The sequence below is a fragment of the Pseudorca crassidens genome, chromosome 18 (genome assembly GCF_039906515.1).
Source record: "Pseudorca crassidens isolate mPseCra1 chromosome 18, mPseCra1.hap1, whole genome shotgun sequence".
Classification (NCBI taxonomy): Eukaryota; Metazoa; Chordata; class Mammalia; order Artiodactyla; family Delphinidae; genus Pseudorca; species Pseudorca crassidens.
In genome coordinates, this window is record NC_090313.1 from 77,186,502 (window position 1) to 77,212,527 (window position 26,026).

At 49.6% G+C, this 26,026-nt stretch overlaps 1 protein-coding gene across 2 annotated transcripts in view; it reads left to right on the forward strand.

Annotated features, from left to right (window-relative positions):
* Positions 1 to 26,026, forward strand: part of SPATA13 (spermatogenesis associated 13) — a 207,499-nt gene that overhangs the window by 46,820 nt on the left and 134,653 nt on the right. Inside the window, exon 1 of one of the 2 annotated variants that reach the window (XM_067713724.1) lies at positions 27 to 287. The exons of the other annotated variant lie outside the window; for it this stretch is intronic. The gene's annotated coding sequence lies outside the window, so the exon portion shown is untranslated. Of the gene's footprint in view, positions 1 to 26; positions 288 to 26,026 lie in introns of those variants that run through there. 2 annotated transcript variants of the gene reach the window in all.

The following is a 26,026-nucleotide window of genomic DNA, read 5'->3' on the forward strand; positions in this document are numbered from 1 at the left end:
GGACGGAGGGGTCCAGTCGTGTCACTAGTTCCCGGGCTCAGATGATGTGCGGAGTGTGAACAAATACTCAGGAAACCTTCTAACTCGTGTGATCAAGATCCAGACCCTGGAGCCACACTCGGCACGACTCCTCCTCACCGCTGCCGAGTCGTCGCTCCTCGGGCAACTTGCTCAGCCTCCTTGTGCCTCAGTGTTTACACCTTTAACATAAAGATAGTAATGGTACCTACCTCACAGATTATTACAAGAATTAAAGAGTTCGTGGTCCATGAAGTATTGGGCACCAGGTACTGTGTTTGCCGTTACTATTTTCTGTAGTCCAGGCGCTGTGGGTAATGGAAAGATACAAATGTTGTGCTTTTAAAGGTTTATAAAGGAAGTTACTTATCCAAGCAATATGCAACAAGCGTGAGGCTGTCCACCACCTGCATAAATGCTGAGAAAATGCCAGTAAGGAACGGGCCCTGTGGGGCGAACAGTCTTGTTTTGTTGACCAGTATAAAGATCCAATGGGGCCTTTTTAAGAAAAGGGTGGGCTTCCCTGGTGGCGCAGTGGTTGAGGGTCCGCCTGCCGATGCAGGGGACATGGGTTCGTGCCCCGGTCCGGGAAGATCCCACATGCCGTGGAGCGGCTGGGCCCGTGAGCCGTGGCCGCTGAGCCTGCGCGTCCGGAGCCTGTGTTCCGCAACAGGAGAGGCCACAGCAGTGAGAGGCCCGCGTACCGCAAAAAAAAAAAAAAAGAGATAAAAAGAAAAGGGTGTTTGGTGTTTGACAAAAAGGATATGTTGATTTCACTTCATGTTAGTTTAAAGGGACCCTGGTTCCATCAGCCTATAAAATGAAGGATTCAACCCGCTCAATTTTTTAAATAGTTCTGATTTGAAACTTCTGAGAACAGGCAGAAATCCAGAAATCCTTACAACACTTTCCCTTAAATATACATATTAAGGAAAAGTGTTTTATATACACATACATATGCGAGCATCTTTGTCTTTGTGGATAAGCGTCAGGCACAGAGACGGTCGTTTCTTGGAAAGAAAAGGCTTCCTATTCATCTACTCACGTTTTCACTCATGGTGACAATGACAGGAGCGTGGGAAGGCAAGTGAAATGGCAGGTAAAGGTGTGCAGTCCCTGAGCTAGGAGTCTAGATGGCAAGGAAAATTACTCAAGGCTCAGTAATAGACGACAGTACTCAGAAACCTAGAAAGCATTCAGAGCTAGATTTTAATATATTGATTTACTAGTTAATTACTGTTTGTAAATGTCAGTGGGCTGGCTGGCTGAAGTCCTAATCTCCTAGCCTGGCCCCCACCCACCTCTCCATCGTCGCCGTGTCCACTCCCTGCCATCCGCCCTGCTCACAGCCACTGTGCCGTACATACCCTGTCGGGCTTCAGCACGTAGTACTTTGTGTTCCTTTTTTCTAGAACGATGTTATCTCCGTGTCTCTTCCTCATGAACTCATAGCCATCATTTTAAAAGCTTCCTGCTTATCATCTTCTCTGCTCAGACTTGTCTGCTCCCAGGCAGGCGTCGCTGGTCCTCTGAACTCCCAGGAAACGTTATCCGTCCCTTCTTTACGGTACTAATTGGGCTGTTATGATATTTTTACATGTCAACTTCTGCTCAGTGACAGGAGGCATCCTGGGATCTCCAGCACCAAGCACAGTGTGAGGAAAATCAATATTTATGGAAACTCAGTATCATGGGAACTCAATAAATAAATGTTGAGGGAATAGAAAGAGAAAAGGGGGGTATATGAAATGAGCTAAAATAAGCCCACAGAGAATGCGTTTTAGGATAGACATGGAACGAACATGAAAGGTCTCTGTTACAGGCTGATCTTCCCCCTCCCCCACAATTCGTGTGCTGAAGTCCTTAACCCTCAGCACCTCAGAATCTGACTGTATTTGGAGATGGGGCCTTTGAAAAGATATTTAAGTTAAAATGAGGCCATTGGGAAGGGCCCTTAACAAGAAGAGGAGATCAGGACAGACCCAGGTAGAGGGAAGGCCATGTGAAGGTGCAGAAGGTGGTGGCTGTCTGCACTCCAAGGAGAGAGGCCTCAGAAGGAACCAACCCTGATGACCCCTTGAGCTTGGACATCCAGCCTCCAGAACTGTGAGAAAATAGGTTTCTGTTATCTGAGCCACTGAGTGTCTGGTTAATATTAAGTAATAGAAATCTTCCCCATCTTTCATCTCTCATCTGTTAGAAACTGAGTTATCTTTCCTCTGCCCTCAACTTTTCCTTGTATATGGAAATGTGAACTATTCCACCACTGGAGTTGGTGGGAATCATGACAGATTCTCCTCTCATGTCCGTTGAACAGTTGTTGAGTGGAGACCAGCCCTGCTGGTTCCCGCATAGCCGTGGGTCAGCGGGCGGCGTGCACAGAACAGTCCCCGCGTTGTGTCTCGCTGGGTCTGAGTCCCAACAATTCCACCGGCTGGCTCGGGCTCCAGAGCAAACCACAGACAAGTTCAAGGTGAGGGCCAGGTCCCCTCTACACATACCCCATGCTGCAGGTCTAAAGCCAAGAACCTGCTAAAAGAAACGGGAATAATAGGTAAAGCTTGTAGAGAAACAGACAACAAAAGAAAAATCTTGTTCCTGAATTCACTCGAGATTCCAGATAAAGTGGATCAGGTGCGTTTGAGCGAATGTGGGAACGCGAATTCGAAAGGTAACCGCGTGCACACCTCTGCGGGCCTTTCTGAACATTTGAGGAATCGACTGATAGGATTTTAGTTGCATTTCCTCTCTGAAAGCTATATTTCTGGGAACCTTCAGATTAGGCACAAACGCGAAGGGGAGATAAAGGCAGTAAAATAGTGGGGGAAGGAATGTGCACTTGCCAGAGCAGTGGAGGGAATGAAAAAAGCTTTCACAGCTCTATCAGGGGAAGGAAATACTAGAAATTAAAGTAGGTTTATTAAGTGATGGAGAGAGTGAAATCCAAGATGATTACAAAATGGCTGGGTACTCAAATGCCCTTTTGAAGTCTCCCTTCCACGACAGAAAATGGTAAGGCTCTGGCTCTCTCTTCAGTCCCAGTTACCTGGGTTTTGCTGGTGAAAATCTCCTATGTACACAGGAAGCAGTGAAAGCTGTACGCAGAACGGCGAGCGTTCAGTCAAACGCACTGCTGTGTAGTCCCAAGAAGCCAGGGAAATGGTTTGCCAGACTTGAAAAGAAACAAACAAAACGGAGGCCCTAGCGAGGAATGAAAACAGAAGCAAATACACTAGCTTTTGATTTAGATAAGCTGGTTCTCTCAGAAGGCATTAAAAATGAGTGCCGTCTGCTCTGTGTCTATGGAAATTCACAGAGAAAAATCATCCCCTCTCACCAAAGGCACCTGAATGCTGACTTTTTATGCTTACGGATCTCTGAATGACACATGGGAAGTAGAAAAGCACAGTGGTCATTTCTATTACGGTCTCTTCCCTTTATTTTTAAAATTTTATTGAAGTTATATATGTCCACGGTAAAAAAAAAAAAAAAAAATCAGGGAGTTGAGAAGGGGCAGCTTCTTGTAATCAGGTTTGCTTTAGACCTTTTGGTGGCAGTGCCCATGAGTCTAAATAAGATGCTGATCTGTTCGTTATCTATACATTCATATATGGACTCAGGGTGTCTCTTGAGCCTCTGGTAGGAAAGAAGTTCACTTGCGCTCTTCTCCCAGTTTTAATGCTTACTACGTGTAGTTCTTCTGCTGGTCACCTTCGCACCTTTGTGCCTAGGCTGAAACCTCTATTTCTTGTTCCTCTAACATTGGACCTGACCCCTCAGTGTAAGATGCGGCCTGTTTATTGTCAGAACTGAGGCCTCAGTCAATCCCTGGGATGCCTGGGCTGTGCAGCGTGGCCCCCTGGGGAGTCCACCTGGGCAGGACCTGCCGGATGCAGGGACTTGCTCGTCTGCGCAGAATCGCTCGCCCTGAGAGAGGGGAGTCTCCCTGGGCAGTGCCCTTGGCTTCTCTTTAGAAGAAGCCTCCACTGTGGGGTGGAGGAATGAATGCGCTGGTTTCCATGGCACGCGGGATGGGGAGACGGGCGCTGAGGTTTCCCCGGGACGACTTCCAACTGCTTTCTGTTTTTCAGCACCTTCCCTTGTTCTTACTCTTTAAACCCATTGGCCCCAAGCCCAGAGCTTCCCCGGGGTTATGCCAGAAGGATGGCCCGCCTCCCTCCCATCCCGTCCCTGCTGTGAGTGTCCTGGACCGCAGCTCACTGCACTCAGTTTTAACCATCAACACCCTTGCACTGGCTCTGTCTTCTAGAAGGGTTGAAAATCTCTCTTCCACTGATGACAGTCCCCTCTCCAGTATGTGTGTGTGTGTGTGTGTGTGTGTGTGTGTGTGTGTGTGTGTGTGTGTACACACGTGTCCTGAGTCAGCCGTAGGGAATCAGAGTGAGAACTAATGGACACTTTAAAAAAAGAGCTCGTACCATACATACTCTGTTGGAGGCTTTTCTATTTTTGGAGTATTTCCTACATCATTATTATTTTCCAGTTTGTGCATAGTATTCCATCATATGGATAGACTGTAATGCACTTAACCAGCACCCCATTACTAGGCATTTAAGTTGATTGTAAATTTTGGTCCAGTAAAATCATCTGCAGTGAATATCTGTGATAGTGTCATCTGAGGCCTCATTGACTGTGTCCTTGGGAAACGTTACTGGAAGTGAAATCACTGAGTCAAAGGGATTCTTTTCCCTTACAGGTTATTACAAGATATTGATTACAGTTCCCTGTGCTATACAGTAGGACCTTGTTGTTTATCTGTTTTGTATATGGTAGTTTGTATTTGCTAATCCCGAACTCCTAATTTATCCCTCCCCTCCTTTCCCCTTTGGTAACCATACATTTGTTTTCTATGTCTGTGAGTCTGTTTCTGTTTTGTAAATAAGTTCATTGGTGTCATATTTTAGATTCTACATATGAGTGATATCATATGATATTTGGTCTTTCTCTGTCTGACTTACTTCACTTAGTATGATGATCTCTAGGTCCATCCATGTTGCTGCAAATGGCATTACTTCATTCTTTTTTCTGTCTGAGCAATATTCCATTGTCTATATGTACCACATCTTCCTTGTCCATTTATCTGTCAGTGGACACTTGGGTTGCTTCCATGTCTTGGCTCTTGTATTGTAAATAGTGCTGCTGTGAACACTGTGGTGCATGTATCTTCTCAAATTAGAGCTTTTGTCTTTTCTGGATATGTACCCTGGAGTGGGATTGCTGAGATCATATGATAACTCTACTTTTAGTTTTTTAAGGAACCTCCATAGTGGCTGCACCAATTTGCACTCCCACCAACAGTGAGGAGGGTTCCCTTTGTCCGCACCCTCTCCAGCACTTATTGTTTGTAGACTTTTTGATCATGGCCATTCTGACCAGTGTGAAGTGATACGTCACTGTAGTTTCGATTTCCATTTCTCTGATAATTAGCAACATTGAGCATCTTTTCATGAAAGGTTGCACATTTTCAAGGCTTTTGACACACATTGTCAAATTGCCTTACAGAAAGTTTATATAAGTTTCTCACTCCTCTTCTAGGCCAGTACTACTTTTCTACCAACGCTGGATGTCATTATACTTTTAAACTTGCAAATTCGACAGGCAAAAACATCATATTATTTTAACAGTTTGTGACTCTATTGTTAACTATTTAGTTCCAGCTATATGAGGAATCGTGGCACTTGGTTTCACCTTTACTGGCTGCCCACAGAGGAAGTGGGGAGCCCATAGAATCAGTACTGCCGTGTCCCCTGCCGCCTAAGCCTGCTCTCCCCGAGCCCTCAGCCCTCAGCCGGGAGAGCGCCGGTCAGGGGGCAGGAAAGGGCGGGGAGATGCTGGTGGATCAGACCTCATTCCCCCTTGCCCAGTGGATGCTACAAGGAATAAGGGAAACGTGAGGACAGACCTGAGGAGTGGACTGCATTTTGGAGCCAGGATTGAGGGAACGAGGTCCACATTCACTGAATATTAAAGTAAGTCCATGGGTCAACTCCAAACCCCCTGAACCTCCTGAGCTGCTGGGGAGGTCAAGTGCTTCCCTTGAATCTGCAGCCCTGAGCACTTGTTACCCTGATCTAGGCCTCAACTTGGCTAGTACCTAGTGGAAGGTAGGGGAGAAGCAGAGTTTGGGGGTAAATGACCATTTACTATTTATTTATAATTATTTATTATAATATCTATTATTTATTATAATTTTTTATTATCAGGGCTTGATTGAGCCCCTACCGTGCTAGATCCTAGGGACATAGGAACAAAGTAAATACAACCTTGCTGACAAGGTGCTTGAAAACGATGTAGGGAATAAATCCTTAGCCTGTGATACTGGGGTGATAACTTTATAGCCCGTGAAGCAGAGTACACAGAGGCGGGGCAGACCTTTCCAGTCAACAACCAACTTCAGGTAAGGGCGTGAGGAATTACACCTGACACCAGGCTTGGGGGAGCTGACACCAAGGCTTTGGGACCGCTGATAAAGCCTGAAGTGTGTTGTGTTATCCGTGAGTATAACCTTCTTGCCTCCTTCTTTACTCATAAAAATAAAGAGACTAGGGAAAAATATTTCTAATTCCAAGAGAATAAACTCTAACATCTTCCATCCATTCCACCTCTATTGCCAGTATCCTAATTCAGATGCTCATGATTTTTTCTCTCCAACATGGATCCTGGAATCCACCCTTACATGGGGGCTTTTGTTGACTCCATATATTTTAAAAATTGAAGTATAGTTGATTTATAATGTTTTGTGAGTTTCAGTTGTACAGCAAAGTGATGCAGTTATATACATATATGTATATTCTTTTTCAGGTTCTTTTCCATTATAGGTTATTACAAGATATTGAATATAGTTCCCTGTGGACTCCATATTTTTATGTAAACCAATTTATCATTTTTTTCCTCTATTGTTTCTGCTTTGTCTTATTCGAGAAACTCTTTCCTGTACCCCAGTGTCATATATATTCTACTTTCAGTTTGGTACATTTAGTTATGTCTTCATTTGGCTAGAGTTATTTTTATGAGATATGGATACAATTTCCCGTGTATGATGGCTGTTTGTCCCAGAACCACGTATTGAATGGTCCATTATTTCTACCAAGTTCTAGCGCCCGCTTGTCATGTATTAATTTATCATGTATATGTGGGTCCATCCTTTTGGATTCTCCATCTGTTCCATTGGTGTAATTGTCTCTGTTTCTGTTATCATACTGTTTTAATTACTATAACCTTATTATACTTCTTCATTTCAAATAAGTCATGCTTCTTTTTCAAGATTATCGTTGGTCCTTTACTTTCTACGTGAATTTTAAGAACAGCTTGTCAGCTTCCTTGAAATATCCTGCTGGTCTTTTGATTGGAATTGCACTGATATTTACATTATTTGGGAGAAAACCGCCATCTGTATGATATTGAACCTTCCCATCCGGAAATGTTATAAATCCCACCATTTTGAAAACATCTTCTTTAATTTCATTCAGTAAAGTTTTATCATTTTTTATACAAATATTTCATATATCTTTTCTGAGAATTATTTCTAGGTACCCATAAATTTTGTTATTGTGAATGGGATTTCTTAGTGACCTGTGCTAATTGTTTTTTTTTAATATAAATTTATTTATTTATTTATGGTTGTGTTGCGTTTTCGTTGCTGCACGCGGGCTTTAGTTGCGTGCGCGGGGGCTACTCTTCGTTGCGGTGCTTGGGCTTCTCATTGTGGTGGCTTCTCTTGTTGTGGAGCACAGGCTCTAGGCACACGGGCTTCAGTAGTTGTGGCACATGGGCTCAGTAGTCGTGGCTCTCAGGCTCAGTAGTTGTGGCGCATGGGCTTAGCTGCTCCGCGGCATGTGGGATCTTCCCGGACCAGGGATCAAACCCGTGCCCCCTGTGTTGGCAGGTGGATTCCTAACCACTGCGCCACCAGGGAGGTTCCATATGCTAATTGTTTGTTGCTGGTATATGGAAATGCTGTGGTTTTCATGAATTGATTTTGCAGCCAGCAACCTTGCAGAACCCTCTTCTAGGTTTAATAGTTTATAAATACCAGGATTTTTGGGGAATTTTTCATTTAGACTCTCATTCTCTGTTGTTAATGACAGCTTTTTCTTTCTTTTCAATCCTTACATTTCTTTTTTCTCTTGTCTGCTGGCTAGATCACTAGTGTAATTTTTAATAGAATCAGCAAGAGCAGATCTCTGCTCCTTATTTTCTTTGAAGGGAAAGCTCCTAATATTTTACCTTTAAAGACAATATTTGCACTAGATTTTTGAAAGATGCCCCGTATAAAATTAATAAATATTTCTTGAGCTCCTAGTTCACTAACAGTAAACTAGGAACATTTCACTGTCTGTGGTGAAATAGTTATTGAACTGAATCAAATACTTTGGCTGCGTCTAATGAACCAAGCTTTTTGTTTTTGCTTTTATCTCCTAATGGGGTGAATTACACATAAATTTTCTAATGTGGAGCCGTTATTGCAGTTCCTACGCGGGCGATAGCTTTTCTAAAAATACACTTTCGGAATTTGCCTGGTAGTATCCTAGTTTGGTTACTTTGCCCCCACGTTCATAATCCCTAGTGACTTGTAACTTTGTCGTTTACACTGTCCCTGCTTGGAATTGTTGTGAAGATTGTCCTAGGCTGGTCCAGTTAGTTGAGGAGCATTCTCATCCCTTCAGTTCTCTGGGTCCTTCTGAATGACTTAAGGACCGCTGTCCTTGAAGACTTACCAAGTGCTGGTTCCTGGTCTCCTCTCCCGTCAGCATTCATGTGGCCACTTCCACTTGTCTCCTCGGCCCCCAGAACGTTCTCATTTAGGACAGAAGCATCCCTGCCCACCATGCCTTCCTGCAGACCTGAACTACGTTCGTGGCAGGACACTGGTGAGGACGGGCGTCTCTCCTCTGGCCTTGCAGACAAAGCCGAGTGGTGTGGCCTAAACATCTTCTTGCTCCCTGAACTTGCCGGGTCAGTTCTCTACTCTGAGCTTCTTGCCCCACGGCACTTTACCCCTCACCACGACGCACCGTAACTGAAGGTGCACGTCTGTCTCCAGCCAGAACACCAGCTCCGGGACACCGAGCCTTGCTCTTCACTGCAATTTCCACGCCGAGTGTGGCACCAGGCACCGAAACAGGCAGGCACTGTTTGTTGAATAAATGAACTAAATGTTCTGATCTGTTAAACACAAGCAGCTCGTTACAGATCTCATGTGCGATTTGTTATCCTACCGGTTTCTAACCAGACGTTCTGATGCCACCTGGACGTATACTAATTGACGGTATGAGCAAGGAACGGCTTAGAGTTGCTATTTATTCCATTGGTGTAATTGTCTCTATCTCTGTCACCATGCTGTTTAAATTACTACAGCCCTCTGTGGGTCTCAGTCCTGCGCTGCGTTCTCTGTCTTGGTCCACAGTCTCCCCTGGCTCCTGGCCTCAGCGGACAGAGACTCAGCCTCCCTCTGCGGGGCCTTCAGTACCTAGCCGTGGTATATGATGTTGGCTGCTCTTGCTGCAAATTCTTACCCATGCATTTACCCTCCTGTGCTCCTTCTCCTGCTGTGTCGGCCAAGACCTCCTCTGTGGTTCAGATAGCCTTGCACGCTTTCTAGAATTGTTTTATAGTTCGTCCTCACAGACTCCACTCAGCAGGAGGGGCTCCTTGCTGTGATGACCTCCAGGCGAGGAAGCCTGACTTCCTAGAAGCTGGGATGTCTCTGGGGCACTTGCTGGTCCTCTTCCCTCACGTGTTCCTGGAACATTTCTGAAGAGGCGACCTGGACCACGTCCACTTTAAGTTGTAGTTTTGTAACTAAACCACTTTGTGCACGTACCGAGACATTCTTACTTCAGTTAATTCATATTTTAGGCAAAAGTTGTTTTCGTTCGAACCATCGTTGGTGGTGACATCAATTGTTTTTTGAGCTGGTGGTTTAATAAGTTACTTCTGTAAAGCAGCTGGGTTACCTTTTTAAATGAGACAAGGAAATAATACAAGTTATAGAAACACCCACGCAAGCGAGGAGGAGGTCCTGTCAGTTTGCAGAATATTCTCTGGGGTTATGGGTTTTCTGTTTCGTACAGGTCGCTTGAGTCATGCAAAAGTTGCCTACAAGTCTGGATGTGCAAGAGAAATTTCACTTCTCTTTTGTGCTTCTCTGAGCGGCGCACAGGTCAGCTGCAGCCTGATGGACAAATGTCGACCTTGGTCAGGTTTCTAAGTCAGATGGGCAGCGAGGCTGGACAGGGGCTACCCAGAAACAGCTTCTGGAGAGGCTGCAAGTCAGTTCCTCGAAGGTCGACAAGAGAAGGCTTGTTGTTCCTCTTGCTGGGGGTCTATCAGATCTGACTGTGTGTTTCCTCATTGTTTCCTGAGTGTTAGAACTGACTGGAAACCAGTGCATGAGGCTGTGGAAGCCAGCTCAGTGTGTGTGTGTGTGTGTGCGCGCGTGTGCGTGTGCGTGTGTGTGTGTGTGTGTGTGTGTGTGTGTGTGTGTGTAGGACGTCATAGACGCGAGGCCACGGCCCTCCCCGGCTCACCAGCCCTCTGACTTTAAGAGTGCTGCTGCCTCAGTCATGTTTCATTTTTTCTGGATTCAGATGGTTTCTTCCAGTTTTGATTTTTGCTTCTGGAAGCAGCTTGAGGTCAGTCCAGCTCCTCTCGCTTTGCTATTGAAGCCTCCCAACCCCGGCCCGGGACAGGTCTAGAGTGTGGCTGAGGAGTTTCCAGAAACGTTCTCTCGGGGGAGGAGACAAGGTAGGATCACGGGAAACGAAGGGACCCTGCAGGTCTTCAGGTCTGTCTGCCCTTTGGAGATGGTGGAGATAAATAAATGCTTCTTAGAGGACATTTGAGTTCTTTCCTCGTCAGGAAGGGGCCCTGGAGGAGCTGGCCTCAAGCATCACCTGTTTTCCAAGAGCCTCCCAGAGTGGCGGTTACTGTTACCGCTCCCTTCGTCACAAGTGACCCCCAGCTTAGCGCTTACGACAATAATAAGCTGGCGCCTGGGGGGTCAGGAGCTCAGGAGCAGCTCACCTGGGTGGTTGCAGCGCCAGGTGCCCTGATGTCAGAGGTCGGCTCAGGCTGCCCCACTGTGCGGGCTGGACCGCGGCTGGCAGAGCCACATCGAAGATGCTCACGCACTCACCTTGCAGGCGGGCGCTGGTTCTCGGCGGGAGGCCTCAGTGCCTCACGTCACGGCCTCTCCAAGAGGCCGTCTGGGTGTCCCCACGTCACTGGTGTGTGCCCCCCAGAGAGAATGATCCAGGCCAGCGCTGTGTCTGTCTGTCACGACCTTGTCTCAGAAGTCACGCCGCCCCTGTTTCTGCAGGGCCGTGCTGGTGGCACAGGCCGGCGTGTCCCCAGTGAGGGCAGCGGACGGGGCGGCGGTGGGGGGACATCGTGGAGGTTGGCTGCCACCATCGCACCCTGGGCACACGCGCCACACCTCGTGCCCGGATCGGCACTGGATCTTCATGAGCACGACGGCTCTGCTGGTGGCTAGCGTCCCCCCGTCGTACGGATGAAGAAACGTGAAGCGTCTCAGCGAGCGTGAGCCTCCGGCCTGCTGTCTTGTAGACGGAGGGGGTGCAGGTGGGATTCGCAGCGAGGCCCGACCGTCCCTGCAACCGGAGGAGCTCAGCACTCCGCTCGGCTTTGATTCTTACCCGACGGCACCAGACGCTTCTCGCAGTGGAGCAGCAACCTACACTGCGGATTGAACTGGGAGATCAATGCAGATTTGATGACAGAGAGAGTCCTCTACCGATACACGGGGACCCCAGCCGGCTGCGCGAGGGGCGAGGAGATGCCACCGCTTGGGCCTGTCTAGGCTTCTTCTTCCTCCTGCTGCTCTCCTGCAGCTCCCCCTGTCCTTGCCGGGCCATCCAGACTGCCTCGTATCTGGACCCTTACGCTCTGGGATCGTTCCCAACCTTGCCTGCAGTTTCTCACAGTCTCAACAATCAAATACTTTGTCAAATATATTTCCTCGTCCTCAGGGATCACCTTATTTGATTAATCACTGCGTAGATCTGAACAAATCCTGGGACTTTCAGAGGTGTGTTCACTTTCCAGTTCTCGAGAACTGTCTGCAGTGTGTGATTTTTCTCTGAGCTTTGTTGCCCCAGAAGGAAGCTCCCTGCAATGGTCCTCAAATTCCTTTTAAAAAGTGAGAGAAGAGCAAGGAAACCATCCCAGACCCGTGACTGCACCAGGGCTTCAGCAGCCCCTAGTTTGCTCTTCACTTCATTCATTCGTTTGGGCCACAGAGACACAGCTTGGAGCTGGAGGGTCTTTATGTGAAGAAAGGACTTTTGTTCACATTCTTTTTTTTTTTTTTTTTTTTGGCGGCACGCGGGCCTCTCACTGCTGCGGCCTCTCCCGTTGCGGAGCACAGGCTCCAGACGCGCAGGCTCAGCGGCCATGGCCCACGGGCCCAGCCGCTCCGCGGCATGTGGGATCCTCCCAGACCGGGGCATGAACCCGCGTCCCCTGCATCGGCAGGCGGACTCTCAACCACTGCGCCACCAGGGAAGCCCTGTTCACATTCTTTAAAAGCACTAGTAACACATATTTTGTTCTGCTTCAACGTTATAATTGTGGTCCGTAAAAACCCCCCCTATGAAGCTCACGTGGTAAAATTTACCCTTTCGTTTGCCAGAAGGGGACTTAGAAGGGCTTGAATAGTGTTAGTGGCTATAAAGGGGCTGCAGAGGTGGTCTGTGTTGATGGCTATTCGCTTGATGTGTTACACTGACTACAGCTCATAAATTGATTGGTTACAAACTCTGAACGAGAGAACGAAAGTCCTCACATCGTGAGGCCGTCCTGCAGAGCACATGGATCCAGGTAGGACCTACCCGGAGCCGGGAGGCAGGTCTGGGCCAGGCTGCCTGGCGTCCCTCATCCCGTTTCCTCCATGCCCGAGAGGGCTCACGCCCCGCACCCTCTCAGCTTGCCAAGCGGGGCCTGCCTCTCTCTAATTAAGTGATCCATTGCTCCTCATTTGCAGCAGGAAAATGCAGAGTTGGAGAAATGCCATGCGTGCCAGTCTCCGTGTGCATTTACGGTAGTTACCAGAAGTGTGTCTGGGCAACTCTTGGCGTCCGTGAATTCCTCACACATGGCGTGTTCCGGAACCAAGGGAGCTCAGAGCACAGGAAACTCAATTCACTAAAATTCAGCATCATGACAGAAAGCACGTCAGATGCGCACCATTCCTTCTGTCCTGGCTCTCAGCCTGTAGCTGCGAGTCACCTGGGGGCCTGTAAACCGCAGGTGGCCGGCCCTGCCCCCCACCCCCAGCGGCTCTGATGCAGTAGGTCTGGGGCGGCTCCTGGAAGTTGGTGTTTCCCACAAGTCCCTAGGATGCTGCTGCTTCGGGGCCAGACTTTGGGAACCATGTGCTGGACTGTTTCCCGAGGGGAGGGACCACGTTATCGTCCGGCCATCTCTAGCCCTGGCTTGGCGCCTGCACCTGGTTACCTCTCGATACCTGACAATGACAGCAGGATGGAGAACCAGCTCTCATTTGGGACCTACGATGCGCTCGCCCCCGAGGGAAGAACCTTACAGGGATTACCTCGTGGAATTCTCACCCCATCAGGGAGACACTAACCCTGTCCCCGTGGCCCAGAGAGAACCGCGGAGCCCTGGAGAGTTGCGGTAACACGCCTGCAGTCACACGCCAGTGTGGAGGGGGCCAGGAGAGGCGTTCGGGGGGGGGGGGGGGGCTGAATTGAAAAACTGAGATCCTCAGGCAATGTTCTCTTCTTTGCCATTGTTTGCAAGTTCTTATCAAGTCCTTGCCAAGGATAAACCCAGGAATAGTTTACAACTCGAGAATCCTATACAAATTCAACAGAAAAGTTTTCAGATTGATACTGAGGGAGAAAAAATACTGAGCAAACCTGCCTTTGCATCTGGTGGGTGGCTTCCCGTGGACCCGGGTGTCGAGGGAATCACCTTCGGGGGGCAGCTCCCAGAGCTGCTTCTCAAGACTCCTTTTGCTCCCGCTGAGGTGGGCATCTGTGACACCCTCTGCTGGGTCCCAGCAGCTGCCTCTACAGAGGGTCCTGGAAAGTGCTCACCTGCTCAGAGAACCACAGCTTTCCCCAGTCTGTCTCCTGACTTAGCCGAGGATCCCAACTTGTCCTGTGGGCAGTCATATCTCCTGTCTCCTCTGTAACCAGCCCTCCCAAGGGCTGGACCAGCTCCAGCTGCCCAAAGCCGGGGAGGGAGCCTCTCAAAGCCCAAGACGAGTGGAGACCCTCGAGGGCAGGTCCACCGATGCGCTCGGGTCCGTCCACATGTCCCCAGGAGAGTGCTTTGAGAGAGCATCCCAGAGCGGAATACCCAGGCGTTTTAGACAGAATTTCTTCCTGCCAGCGTTACCCCTGGGGGTCAAATGCTGGCGTCCCTTCAGACAGCCTGTGGCCTCTTAGTTATGTGCCCCTAACGTGCCAATGAGGGGCAACCACCGAATGCCGCTGTCGGTGTGTCTGTGGAAGGTGATGGGCTCCCACCCTGCTGAGATCTGTGTTTGGCACCGAGATCCCTCCGTCCTGCAAACTCCTGGGAGTGTTTGCTTCTCTGCAAAAGTTGGATTCTACGACTGCTGCTTAATTTCCTAGTTAGTGATTATCAAGGAACTGGCGTGTGACTGCAGCGAAACACTGCAGAATGCAGAAGACTTCCTGCCGCTCTGGCACATGGCCTGGGTTACTCACATTGGTCCTGCTGTTGTTTTGGGGAAGATTTATGGCGTGAGTGGTCTCCCCTTGCCTCTGCCCCCCATGCCCAGCAGCAGGAGGAGCTGCAAGGAAAGTAAGTTAACTTTATCTACATCGTCTCTGCGTAAACTATGGTCTTTGGGGTCAGATTGCCTGGATTCCACCTCTGGCCCTGCCGCTCACTCACTGTGTGATCTCAGGCAAATTACTATGCTGCTCTGTGCCTCCACAGTCTCACCTGTGAAATGGGGATCATACTGGCCCCCAGTTCCTAGGGTTCCTTGAGGACTCAGTGTTGATGCTCGTGAAGCGCTTAGGCAGATTCCGGCGTAAACACTCCAGATGTTGTTGTCGTTATTACTAAATGCTTAGAATCGGAATCAAAGTATCAGCTGAAAAAGTCTCCGTGCAAGGTTAGGAGCTGAGGGGCTGCCTGGTGTTCTGGAATCCTTGCCAACCGGGCAATTACTGTTTAATAGAAGAGAGAGAACCACACATGTACGGAGAGAGACGTTTGCTGCGTTCTCCTTACAAGTGGGAATGTAGGCTTGGCGCTTCCATGAAAGGTGGGCGGAAGCTTCCTGGGACAGAAAAATGCAAGATAACAAATGATAAAGAGGAAGTAGGAGTTGTCTCAGGCTTGCTTTTTTTTTTTTTTTTTTTAGTTATGAAAGCAACGAAGGCCCATTGGGGAATATACAGGGATGTTTAAAGCAGAAATAAATCACTTAAAACTCCTCCACCCAGAGAAAACCATTGTTAATTCCTTAACAGATTTCCTGTTTTTGGCTTTTGAGAAAAGCTGGGCACATGGGCCCTGGGAAAGGATGGCTCAAATGCCCGGGAGATCCGACCCGTGTACCATGTGGCCGGCCTCAGGCAGACAGGGTCCACACTGGCGGGCGTGCACGGAGCCCAGGATTCTCAGAATCATAACCAACCTCCTTTTCCCTCCTTGCCAGGCCCAGCCTGTTCAGGGCTGAGTCTTGAAGCATCAGAAAGCATGTAAGGTCACCAAGAAAGCAGTTGTCTGAGTTCTTTTAGGGAAAACAGCTGATGAGAAACTGATTTGGGGGTTTTAAAGTTTTTGTTTCGCGTGTTTGGGGTGTTTTAACCACATGGTGAAGAATCCCTCTCATTCCCTGCCCGTGAGATGACAGGCACCGTAGCCACGCGGGGCTTGCCTCTCCAGGGGAGCAGGTCTTCCCAAACGAGGGTGGACCCCCTCCTAGAGCGCTGTACTGCCTTACAGACTCTGGTGGAAATGGCCATTCTGGAAGTGGATTTGCTCGAAGGCCAGCAGACAAGCCTACCTGAATATTAGGCGATATATCAGCCTTTTGAAAGCTACAGAAACATTTGACTCCTGTTTGTAAATTCCGGTCAGTTGTCTTGAACAGCACAGATCCTACTGTTGTCCCCTGTGACACACAGGGGCTCCAGTTACTCCAGCTTCTGTCTTTTTTTTTTTTTTTTCGGTACGCGGGCCTCTCACTGCTGTGGCCTCTCCCATTGCGGAGCACAGGCTCCGGACGCACAGGCTCAGCGGCCATGGCTCACGGGCCCAGCCGCTCCATGGCATGTGGGATCTTCCCGGACCGGGGCACGAACCCGTGTCCCCTGCCTTGGCAGGCGGACTCTCAACCACTGCGCCACCAGGGAAGCCCTGTCTTTTTTTTTTTTACGTGTATTTTTATATAGTCAATGTTTGGCCCATTTTGTTGGTTTCTAACGTTCCATGCAGACTTGTCCAGATGTTTGCAGAGGGACCAGATGCTCCTAGGATAGTATCAACTTCTTTTTCCATGCCAGCCTGCCTGACCAGGTTTATGAGAGCCCCTAGACGGGGTCAGGGGTCTGAAAGGAGCTGAAACTCATTCACAGGGTGAGAGGGGGGGAGGCAGAGGCGAGGCCTAGGGGCTGTCGTGCGAGGTGGGGTCTCTGCACCCTGTGCCCAGATGGTTCCATGGCCCATCCTGCGTCCTCTGTCAGGCCCCTGGTGTCTGCAGCGCGCACGCAGAGGGGCCTGTAAAGGCCCTGACCCTGGAGCTGGCCCTTGGTGGCTCTGAGCCCACCTCCTCTGGATTCTTCAGCAGGCGAGTCTGGAGGCTCCGTTCCTGATGAGGGTCAGGCCCTCTCATTGCACTGGGGAGGGGACATTCGGAGCCTCGGGGTCCGGGGAAGGGGCAGAGGGGAGACAGGGATGAGAGGAAGATGTTTGCTTTGACAGAAGCGGGTGAGTGGTCAGGCTGTGGTGAGGTGAGGGTTTCTCCATATTCCTCCTCCAGCACAGGTAGAGAACGCAGCGACCCCTTGCCGGGACCCAGGGAGCAATGTAAACTTCCGTAATGGTCACCAGTTAGAGGTCCAGTTGGTTTAAGGAGCCGGGGAGAGTTCAGGAGAGCTGTCAGGCCACCTAGCTGAGCTAGTAACCAGGGAATTTCTTCCTTATACATGGCTAAGAGGTTCAAGATTCCAGGGATAGAGATTGTCTTGCCGGGGAGTGGGGAGGAGGGGAGGAGTCATTTTAGAGGTGAAGAGCAAGCCGGAGACGGGGTAGAAGTGCTTTGGTCGACCCAGGAAAAGGGTGCAGGAGGTGGGAGAAGGATGCAGGAAGCCCAGCGCTCTTCTTGAAAATAGTAGACGCCAGATAGACATCTGGCCAGTTCATTGACCGAATAAATGAAGGACCAACAGGAGGGGAAAGTGAGCCCGCTCCAGAGTGTGGATTTCAAACATCCCCTTTTCCCAGCGATGACTCTCCCAGCAGCTGAGAGCAACTGTCTCCAGCTCTGCTTCAGGCCGGGCCTGCGGCTCCTGGAGAGACGGGGACGGACCGGGTACAGACAGGGCAGCCTTGGCCTAGAAGTGATGTGGGGAGCATCCTCCCTGCCACCCCCAGTCCATGGTTTGGTCCCGCTGCAGTTCCGCTCCCTTCTCTACCCCCGCGTGCTGCGGGGCTGCCTCTCCCGGGCAGGCAGTGGGGCAGGGCCACTGGGTCTCTGCTGTGGTGCTGGGTGCTTGGTCTGGGCAGGGCCCCCGGGGGTTGGGGGGGCTGCAGCCTGAGGCCTGTGACACAGCTTGTCACAGCATTAAATTAACCAGAAATGCAGTGAGGGGCTCAGAGTGGTCTCACTGCTGCCACACTCCAACCAGCCAGTCGGCTGACAGATTCCTCCGCAGGAAAGGTTGGACTTGAGTCATTTTCTGAAGCCAGTGACATTTGGTGTTCAGCCTGGAGTTTCCCTGGACAGAATCAGGGAAGGAGACCAGAAAATGGGCATTATTATTTCATTATTAACTTGCCAGCTCTTCGCTAATCTGTACCACGGATCTCTCTCTCTCTCTCTCTCTCTCTCTCTCTCTCTCTCTCTCTCTCTCTCTCGATTATCAGGAAAACCAGAGGTTGTAAAGCCAAACAGAAATGGGTTTGAATTCCAGCAAGTCCACTGTCTCACCTGTGATCTTGGGGAGATCCCCTAACCCGCCGGAGACTCCCTTGCAGGGTCTGTAAAGTGAAGTTGATAATACTTACCTCATCGTGCTGTTTGAGGATTTAATTAAGTAACTCCAAAGTCACGGGAGAAATGCCAGCCAGGGCTGGGGGGAGGGGCTGACATGAAGAGTGTGTCAGAAAGGAGTAACTCACCAGGTAGGGGAGCCACAGGGCCCGCCCGCCCTGGCTGGTGGCCGTGGAGGCACCAGCCCCAGGAGGGGGCTTTCGCAGACCCGGAGGTAGAGAGGGCTGCCTTGCAGGGACCGTGGCCTCCTTGTCTCCTCCCTCCCGGCTGGGCTCCCAGTTGTGCAAACCCAGCAGAAGCCCGAGGGCATGGAAGCCCGGGTGTAGTCCACTCCAGGCAGCCTCTAGGGATGCAGCCCGGTGGAGGAGGTGAGCTGTAGGCTGAAACAGAAGCCGCGCGGCTCGGGAAGGGCTCCAGAGATGAGAGCTGTTGTGACCCGTCACTTCTGGTCCAGTTGAGAGCCTGTCAAGCCTGGAACTTGAACGTTTCTGGAGAGCAGTCATCTTGTTTAGCCACAAAGCAGTGGTCCATCCCGTCCACATAGTACGTGCCAATCAGTGCTCGCTGAACAGTAGGCAGGTGCTGGAAAGGGCACGAAACACTGACTTGCCAGCAAGTGTAACGTTGGAATGGAATGGAATAGAAAGCACAGTGTATTCAAAGATGGCGATGTTGTACATTTCAGTGGTGCGTCCCAGATGGAGATAGAATAGAAAACAGCTATGGCTTTATCCGTTTCTTACGTTTCCTCCCCCAATGAGTTTGCATCCAGGGGCTTCTTGCTGACCCCTGCACGCTGTCTTTGATGTCTGTGGGTTTTCTCTGAAGTCGCAGGGGCTCTTGCTGGCGGGGGGAGGCTCTGGGTGGATGGAACCTCTAACAAATCGTTGTTATGCCGCGGGGGCCTGGGGTGTTAGGGAGTAACGCGGCCCTGTAGGGCTGTGTCCCAGACCAGGGCCCTTGCCCTTAGAACTGGTGGCCGATCAGACATTTCCCTGTGCTCTGTGGGGTGACTGCATACGTGCACTTGTCAGGCCCGGCAGGGGAATGACCTTCTGCTCGGGAACCTGCCTAACCTGCTCCGTAAAGATTTCCAAACTGTTCTGAAGCAGCAACTTCAATGTATTCTAACCTCATGCCTGGCCAGATTTTTCTGGTTTCTGGTAGCTGTTTGGAGACAAGGGTAAAGCCCAGGTAATTCAGTAGTGGGCAGAGCAAACAGCAAAGTCCATTGGGCCTCAGGTCGCTACTGGTTAGCCTGTGCTTTGCTGTCCCCAACTAAGGCTCTGGGAACCAGCTGTTCCTGGGCCCAGGAATCTGCAATTTTACACCTCGCCATTGGTGTGACATCCGGGCTTGTTTTGGCAACAGGATTCCTGGAAGCAGAGCAAAAAAATATATTTAAAGAGGATTTAAGCTTAAAGATGTCCTACCTTCTATTCTAAGAACCTGCTTATTTCCCACTGAAAATATGAATGAAAGGTTAGCCTTTAGTTTATCTTATTTATGAAATAATTTCATGCTTACGTTTTCAATACGACATTTCACGACACGTTGCTCTTTAAAAGCTGGTAGGAAAGCACATGAGCTGACCACTTTGAAAACTTTCTCTGCCAGCCAAAATCAGATTCGTTTCTTTATTTAGGACGATAGTGGTTACAGGGAAGTTGCAGTGGAGCACCCGTCTAATCCGCCCCCCGCAAACGTGAGATAAACTCAGCACCAGGAAGACAGGCACCCTCCGCTGTCGGCCTGCGGCCGAGCCATCCACTGCTGAGACCCTCGAGGGACCACTGATTTCGAAGGGGTGGCTTCTGCGATGCGGGCCTTGGAGCCAAAGTCCGGCGGTGCCTGACGTCAGAGGGCCTGTGTGGACTTTGGTGCCAGGCCCGCTTTCCCAGCCCTCAGTGACTCGGTGACACGGTGACACGGTGGGGGTCAGGGGAACATCCAGTGATCAAAGAATCAGGGAGAAATCTGTCCTGTGGGAGGTTGGGGGGCGGACGGGAATCCGCGCCTGACTTTAATCCTTAAATTCCCAGGTAGATCCTTTAACCCTTTGTGTTTCAGGATTTAAGAAAAAAAAAAAGAAATCTGCTGAAAACACAGATTGGGGCTGGTCTGTAGGCGTGCCGAGGGTGTGGCCGGAAGTTTAAGCCTGGCTTCTGCTGGAGCCCTGAGCCTGAAGTTAGGAAGAGCCGGGTTTGTCCTACTTCACTGCCCTTCACAGCCCTGAGCCCAGAAGGAGGGCTCTCCAGGTCTGGGGTGAAAGGAAGAGCTGGCGGCTTCTGACCCCAGCAGGGGTCTCTGGCCGCGTGTGCTTTGTGTCCTGAGTGTGTGCGCCCAAGGGCTGCATGATGGACATGTGTTTATCACTCAGAACACACAACGTACTGTTCACAGAATTCCTGCCAGGAACTAACCCCAGCGCCCCTCTTCCTGCCTGGTGAGCGGGGCCAGTGCTGGGCTGCCTGTGACCCCTCGTCGGACTGGGGACCACACAGCAGCTCTGGGACCGGAGGGAGGGGCGGGTGAAAATCGCAAGACCCTGGGCCAGAGGAGGACCCTGCAGCCCCAGCCTGGGGCGCCCTGTGCCGCTTCGCGATGACCCGTGGTCTTTTCCGGATGCAAAACTCACCTGAGCTCCATATCTATGCGTTAGCATACGGTGTTTGTTTTTCTCTTTCTGACTTACTTCACTCTGTATGACAGACTCTAGGGCCACCCACCTCACTACAAATAACTCAATTTCATTCCTTTTTATGGCTGAGTAATATTCCATTGTGTATATGTGCCACATCTTCTTTATCCGTTCAGCTGTCGATGGACACTTAGGTTGCTTCCATATATGTATATGTGTAGCTGATTCACTTTGTTATAAAGCAGAAGCTAACACACCATTGTAAAGCAATTATACTCCAATAAAGATAAAAAAAGCAACAAACCTCACCTGGGGCCCCTCCGACACCCCGGCATCACAGGGAAGTGCAAAGAGGGGGTGAGGTGCCCGGAGGCTGCCCACCCCGCCCTTCCCTTCAGGAATTTTGCTTCCTGCCCTGTGCTGGCAGTGCGCCCTCAGACCGCCCTCATACCCTGCTTGGGGCCAGGCGCTGGAGGAGGTGTGTTCGCACTGTGTGAGGGAGTCGTGCCAGGGAAGCCTAAGTCCACTCAGAGCCCCCGGCTGACGCAGCAGAGGACGGCTTTGCACAAACAGGACGACGGTGCTGGTGACCAAGTGGGGCCCCGAGCTTCCTCAGCCGGAAGGAAAAAGCTGCCCAGTGTCCGGTGTGAGCCGTGCGGACACCCGCCCATAAGTGGGTGAAAAGGACACTACACAGCAGACAGGGCTCAGACCACCATCCCGGGATCCAGCTGGGAGGAGGGAAAACACGAACAGAGGAGAGAAAAGGGCGAAAGGTCAGAGATGAGCAAAGTGGAGCTGATGAGAACTCTGGAAGCACGTGGGGGGAAAATGACTTTGCTGATTCATGGGCCCCATTTCACCTCACGACTGGGTGTCAAGAGGGCAACCTGCTTATCAGGCGAGGTCAGAGGCTGAGAGGAGGCCTGCTGCCCCGATGAATCCTTCCACACCCGCGACGCTGAGGACATGAGGGAAGGGTTCTTGGTGCAGAAGGTTTCACAGCTTCTCAGGATAAAACCCGGACCACGTGTGAAGTCCTAAGCACCTGTCCTCTGACCAGGAAGACAGAAATCCACAGACCCAGTAAACACACCATTGTCCTGGACTTAAATAAAGGCCTCTTCAAATTTCCACTGCCTTTTGAATGTTTTACTTTCTTCCCTGTGGGCTTTGCATATGTGATCTAAGGAGCGGGGCCTCTCTGCAGATAAGCTTCTTACAAGATAGCCGTGGTGAGCTCTTAGCAGGGCTGCTCACCTGCTCTATCCTGATTCACGTATTTGTCTCCCTATGTCCCTCTGTTCCCCTGTGTCCAGAAAATAAAACCCATCCTAAGGGACAAGGATTTTCCAGTGAGAAAAATTCCAAAGATTTTTATATAGTCTTGAAAGTAATTCAGAAAAGGACTTGCATTTGAACAAATTGCATTTGCAAAGGAATGCTTTGAACAAAGGCTGCATTGTTCAAGTCCACTTGGTGGCTGCTTTGAAGAAACCAAAGTTTACTTGGGTTTTTAAGTTCTTCTGCATTTGCTTACAGCAAAAAAAAAAAAAAAAAAGAATTCATACCACATGCTGTGCATACCTTATCCCATCAACGGTCCTCTTCCTGGACTCCTGCAGACACCCATGTCCCTCGACTTCACCTGGCCAGGACCCGGGATGTCTCCCATCCAGACACAGAGCACCTGGAGGGCAGGGTCAATGGCTCAGAATACAGACATGTAGGATAAAGGGGCGTTGTGCTACTTCCAGACATCTAGGAGGTACAGTTTGGATGCTGAAATGTTGGGATTTACAAGACGTAGATCCCAACTGTTCATGAGAACCATAGGACCGTGGACTTGAAATGGGAAGTGTAACACAAAATCCAGGATGAACACAGCTTTCACGTGGTCATATTAATTACTTTAAGAGGTGGTTGCTTTGAACCCTTCTCTGGGAAAATAGAAGTTTTGCTGAGAAACAGGAGCGACAACCGTGGAGCTTGGCTGTCTTGGCGTATCGGGACACTGGTGGTGGGTGGGGAACTGGGGTGAGAGGGGACAAGGAGATGACTGTTACTTGGCAACATGAAATAGCGGAAGGCAGGTTTGAGGCGTCGGCAGCTGGAGTAAACACAGCCCACCGTCCACTCCTCGTAACAGCCCAGGTTTTGTTCAGGGCAGCAATGTGCACTTCAGGCACCCAGCCTCCCAGACTCCCTTGCAGCTACGACTGACCCGGTGACACGTTTCAGCCAATCAGATGCAGGTGGAGCCCCTGGGCAGGGCATGCAGGAAAGCTCCGAGAAGTAACTGCCAGGGATCATTTTGCCCTTTGCCCTTTGCCCTTCTCCCCAGGACACAGAGCTGGTAGTTACAGATGGGAACCGTCTTGCCAAGCGTTACAGAACAGGGATATAGAAGAAACCTGGAACCTGGTTACATGACGGAGCTGCCATGTCAGCCTTGGGTGGCTTTTCTCCAAATTTCCTGTATTGGGAGAGAAATAAACCTCTATTGAGTGAAGCCAGCATGACCAGTCGTCAGGTCTGCGTGGCTGGCCAAACGCAAGCCTGGTTTATGCCGCCCTGTGGGAGAAAGGACGCGAGCAGGCGGCCTGAGTTCTCGCTCTGGCTCGGTCCTTATTTATTTACTGTATGACCTCAGGCAAATCACCCAGTTCTCCTGGGCATCAGGAGACAGCTCTCTCCAAAGGCTCCAGGGGAGTACCCTTCCTTGCCTCTCCCGGTTTCTGCTGGTTGCCAGCAATCCTGGTGTCCTTGGCTTACAGGTGCATCCTTCCAATCCCCACCTCCTTCTTCATGGTGTTCTCCTTATGGGTCTCTGTTGACATTTACAAAGACACCAGTCAGATTAGGGCCCACCCCGATCCAGTATGACCTCATGTTAATTTGACTACATCTGTAAGGACCCTATTTCCAAATAAGGTCACATTCACAGGGGTTAGGACTTCACCCTATTTTGGGGAGAGAGGGAGGACACCTTCCAGCAAGAGGTTCTTTCACTGCCATATGTTACATCAAAGGTACTGCAGAAAGTCATGTTTTTTAAAATTTTAGATTTGGATTTTAAAGACATATAAATTAGTTGTTAAGATGTCAGAATACTGTTTGCTTGCTAACCACCGGAACGATAAAACTAAACTCTGGCCATCTGGAAAGGTAGAAAACACCTTCTACAAAGAGTCAGCTGCTCAGGCTTTCCCGGGTTCTGACACTGCTTAGCTATGTCACGTAGAACAATCTGCTTTATTGACATAACTATACTTGCTGCAAAGTCTGTAACCCACAGGGTATAGACCACTGTTAAGGCCCTTTCTGATTCTAATAACCTGTGGCTGCAAATGCCATAAGTTAAAGCCATCTGCTTTGGTTTTCACGTGTATATTCATAGGGGTAAAAGGTCCTTCAATTTTGTGTTTGGTAAACACAAGCCTAGTAGTCTAGGTTAGAGTTAGTTTATATTCCAGCCGTTGTTACCCTTGAATACGGTGTTGGATTCAGGGAAGGTCGAGCGCTCTGACGGATGCTAAGATGCTCAGACAATCAATCCACACTTTGTTCCTCCTACAGGAAGAGAGGATATTTTCAAAATATAAAAGGCTCATTGATGTCAGAAAGTGAAACTAGTGATTCAGCTATAGGGTTTTCATGTTCAAAGGCCTTAGTGGGACGGGGTAAGAGGTTCCGGAACCCAAAACAAATAGGGTCAGATGTCGAAGCAGAACTCCTTGGATCGAGAGCACCCTCTCTCTGCTGAGGTCAGACGTTCTTGTTCAGAAGTTTGGTTTCATGTGTGTTCCTGTCTGTGTGTAGGTCCTTCTGAAATACTCTCTGTAGTTTATGAGGCTTTCAGGACCATAGTCAAGCTGGGGATTGTTTGTGAATCTCTGCAGTTCACTTGAGTGAAAAAGCCAGGAATTAATACGATGGGGGGCGCTCACAAAAGCTGGGCTAATTTTCTAACTTCTTTACTGATGAGCGCTCTGCTCCTCTGATGGTTCTCTGTTGCATTTTATTTTATTTATTTATTTTATTTTTTGTTTTGTTTTGTTTTGTTTTTTTGCGGTAGGCGGGCCTCTCACTGTTGCGGCCTCTCCCGTCGCAGAGCACAGGCTCCGGACGCGCAGGCTCAGCGGCCATGGCTCACGGGCCCAGCCGCTCCACGGCATGTGGGATCTTCCCGGACCGGGCCACAAACCCGTGTCCCCTGCATCGGCAGGCGGACTCTCAACCGCTGCGCCACCAGGGAAGCCCCTAAAATTTTTTTATTAATTTATTTATTATACAGCAGGTCATTGTTGTCTTTTATGTCAGTAACTGTGAAGCCTCAGATGGGTGAGAACAACAGACCCAGATGTACTGTAAAGTGAACGTTGTCAATTTTTTTTCTGAATTCATCACTTCGAGGGCGATAATGTGCTGTTTCGGGGCACACTAACCACCACTTGGGCAAGTCTGGTGTTTTCCTTTTCTTCGAAACTGCTGTTTAACTCGGGCTGGCCAGTGGAGTGTTGGGTCTTCGTGGAGCTGTTTATCCACGGGCTCAGGCATCTCAGAGGGACCTTGTAGAAACAACACCCTAGAAACAGCGTCTCCAGGATTGAGCTAAACATGACTTAGAAACGCTCTGCGGATGCCCCAGCTTGTGTGATTAGAAAAAAGTAGACCAGGTAGTGCTTTCTTCCCCATTTTTTCACTTTTCACTAGAAACAATCCAGCAAGTTTTTTCCAATTATGATTTACAGTCCTGATGTTAGAGCAGCTTTGGACAGTGTTAATCATTTGCAGGGAACATTGTTTTGTTTTTTGTTCTTTTGCTTTTAGCCTTTACATTAAAATAATTTTAACCTTAAAAAATGTTATAAAAGTAGGAGAGAGGTGCCGTGTATCCTTCACCAGCTTCCCCTGATGTTGACATCTGGTGTGACCACAGTGCTGTGATCCAAAGAGGATGTTCACACTGACACAGTTGTACTTCCTTTATTTGGAATTTGCCATTTCTCCCACTAATGCCGTTTTCTGGTTCAGCGTCCAGCCTGGGATCCCTATTACATTTTGTTGTCAAACTAAACTGTTTTCTCAAACTGTTGTGT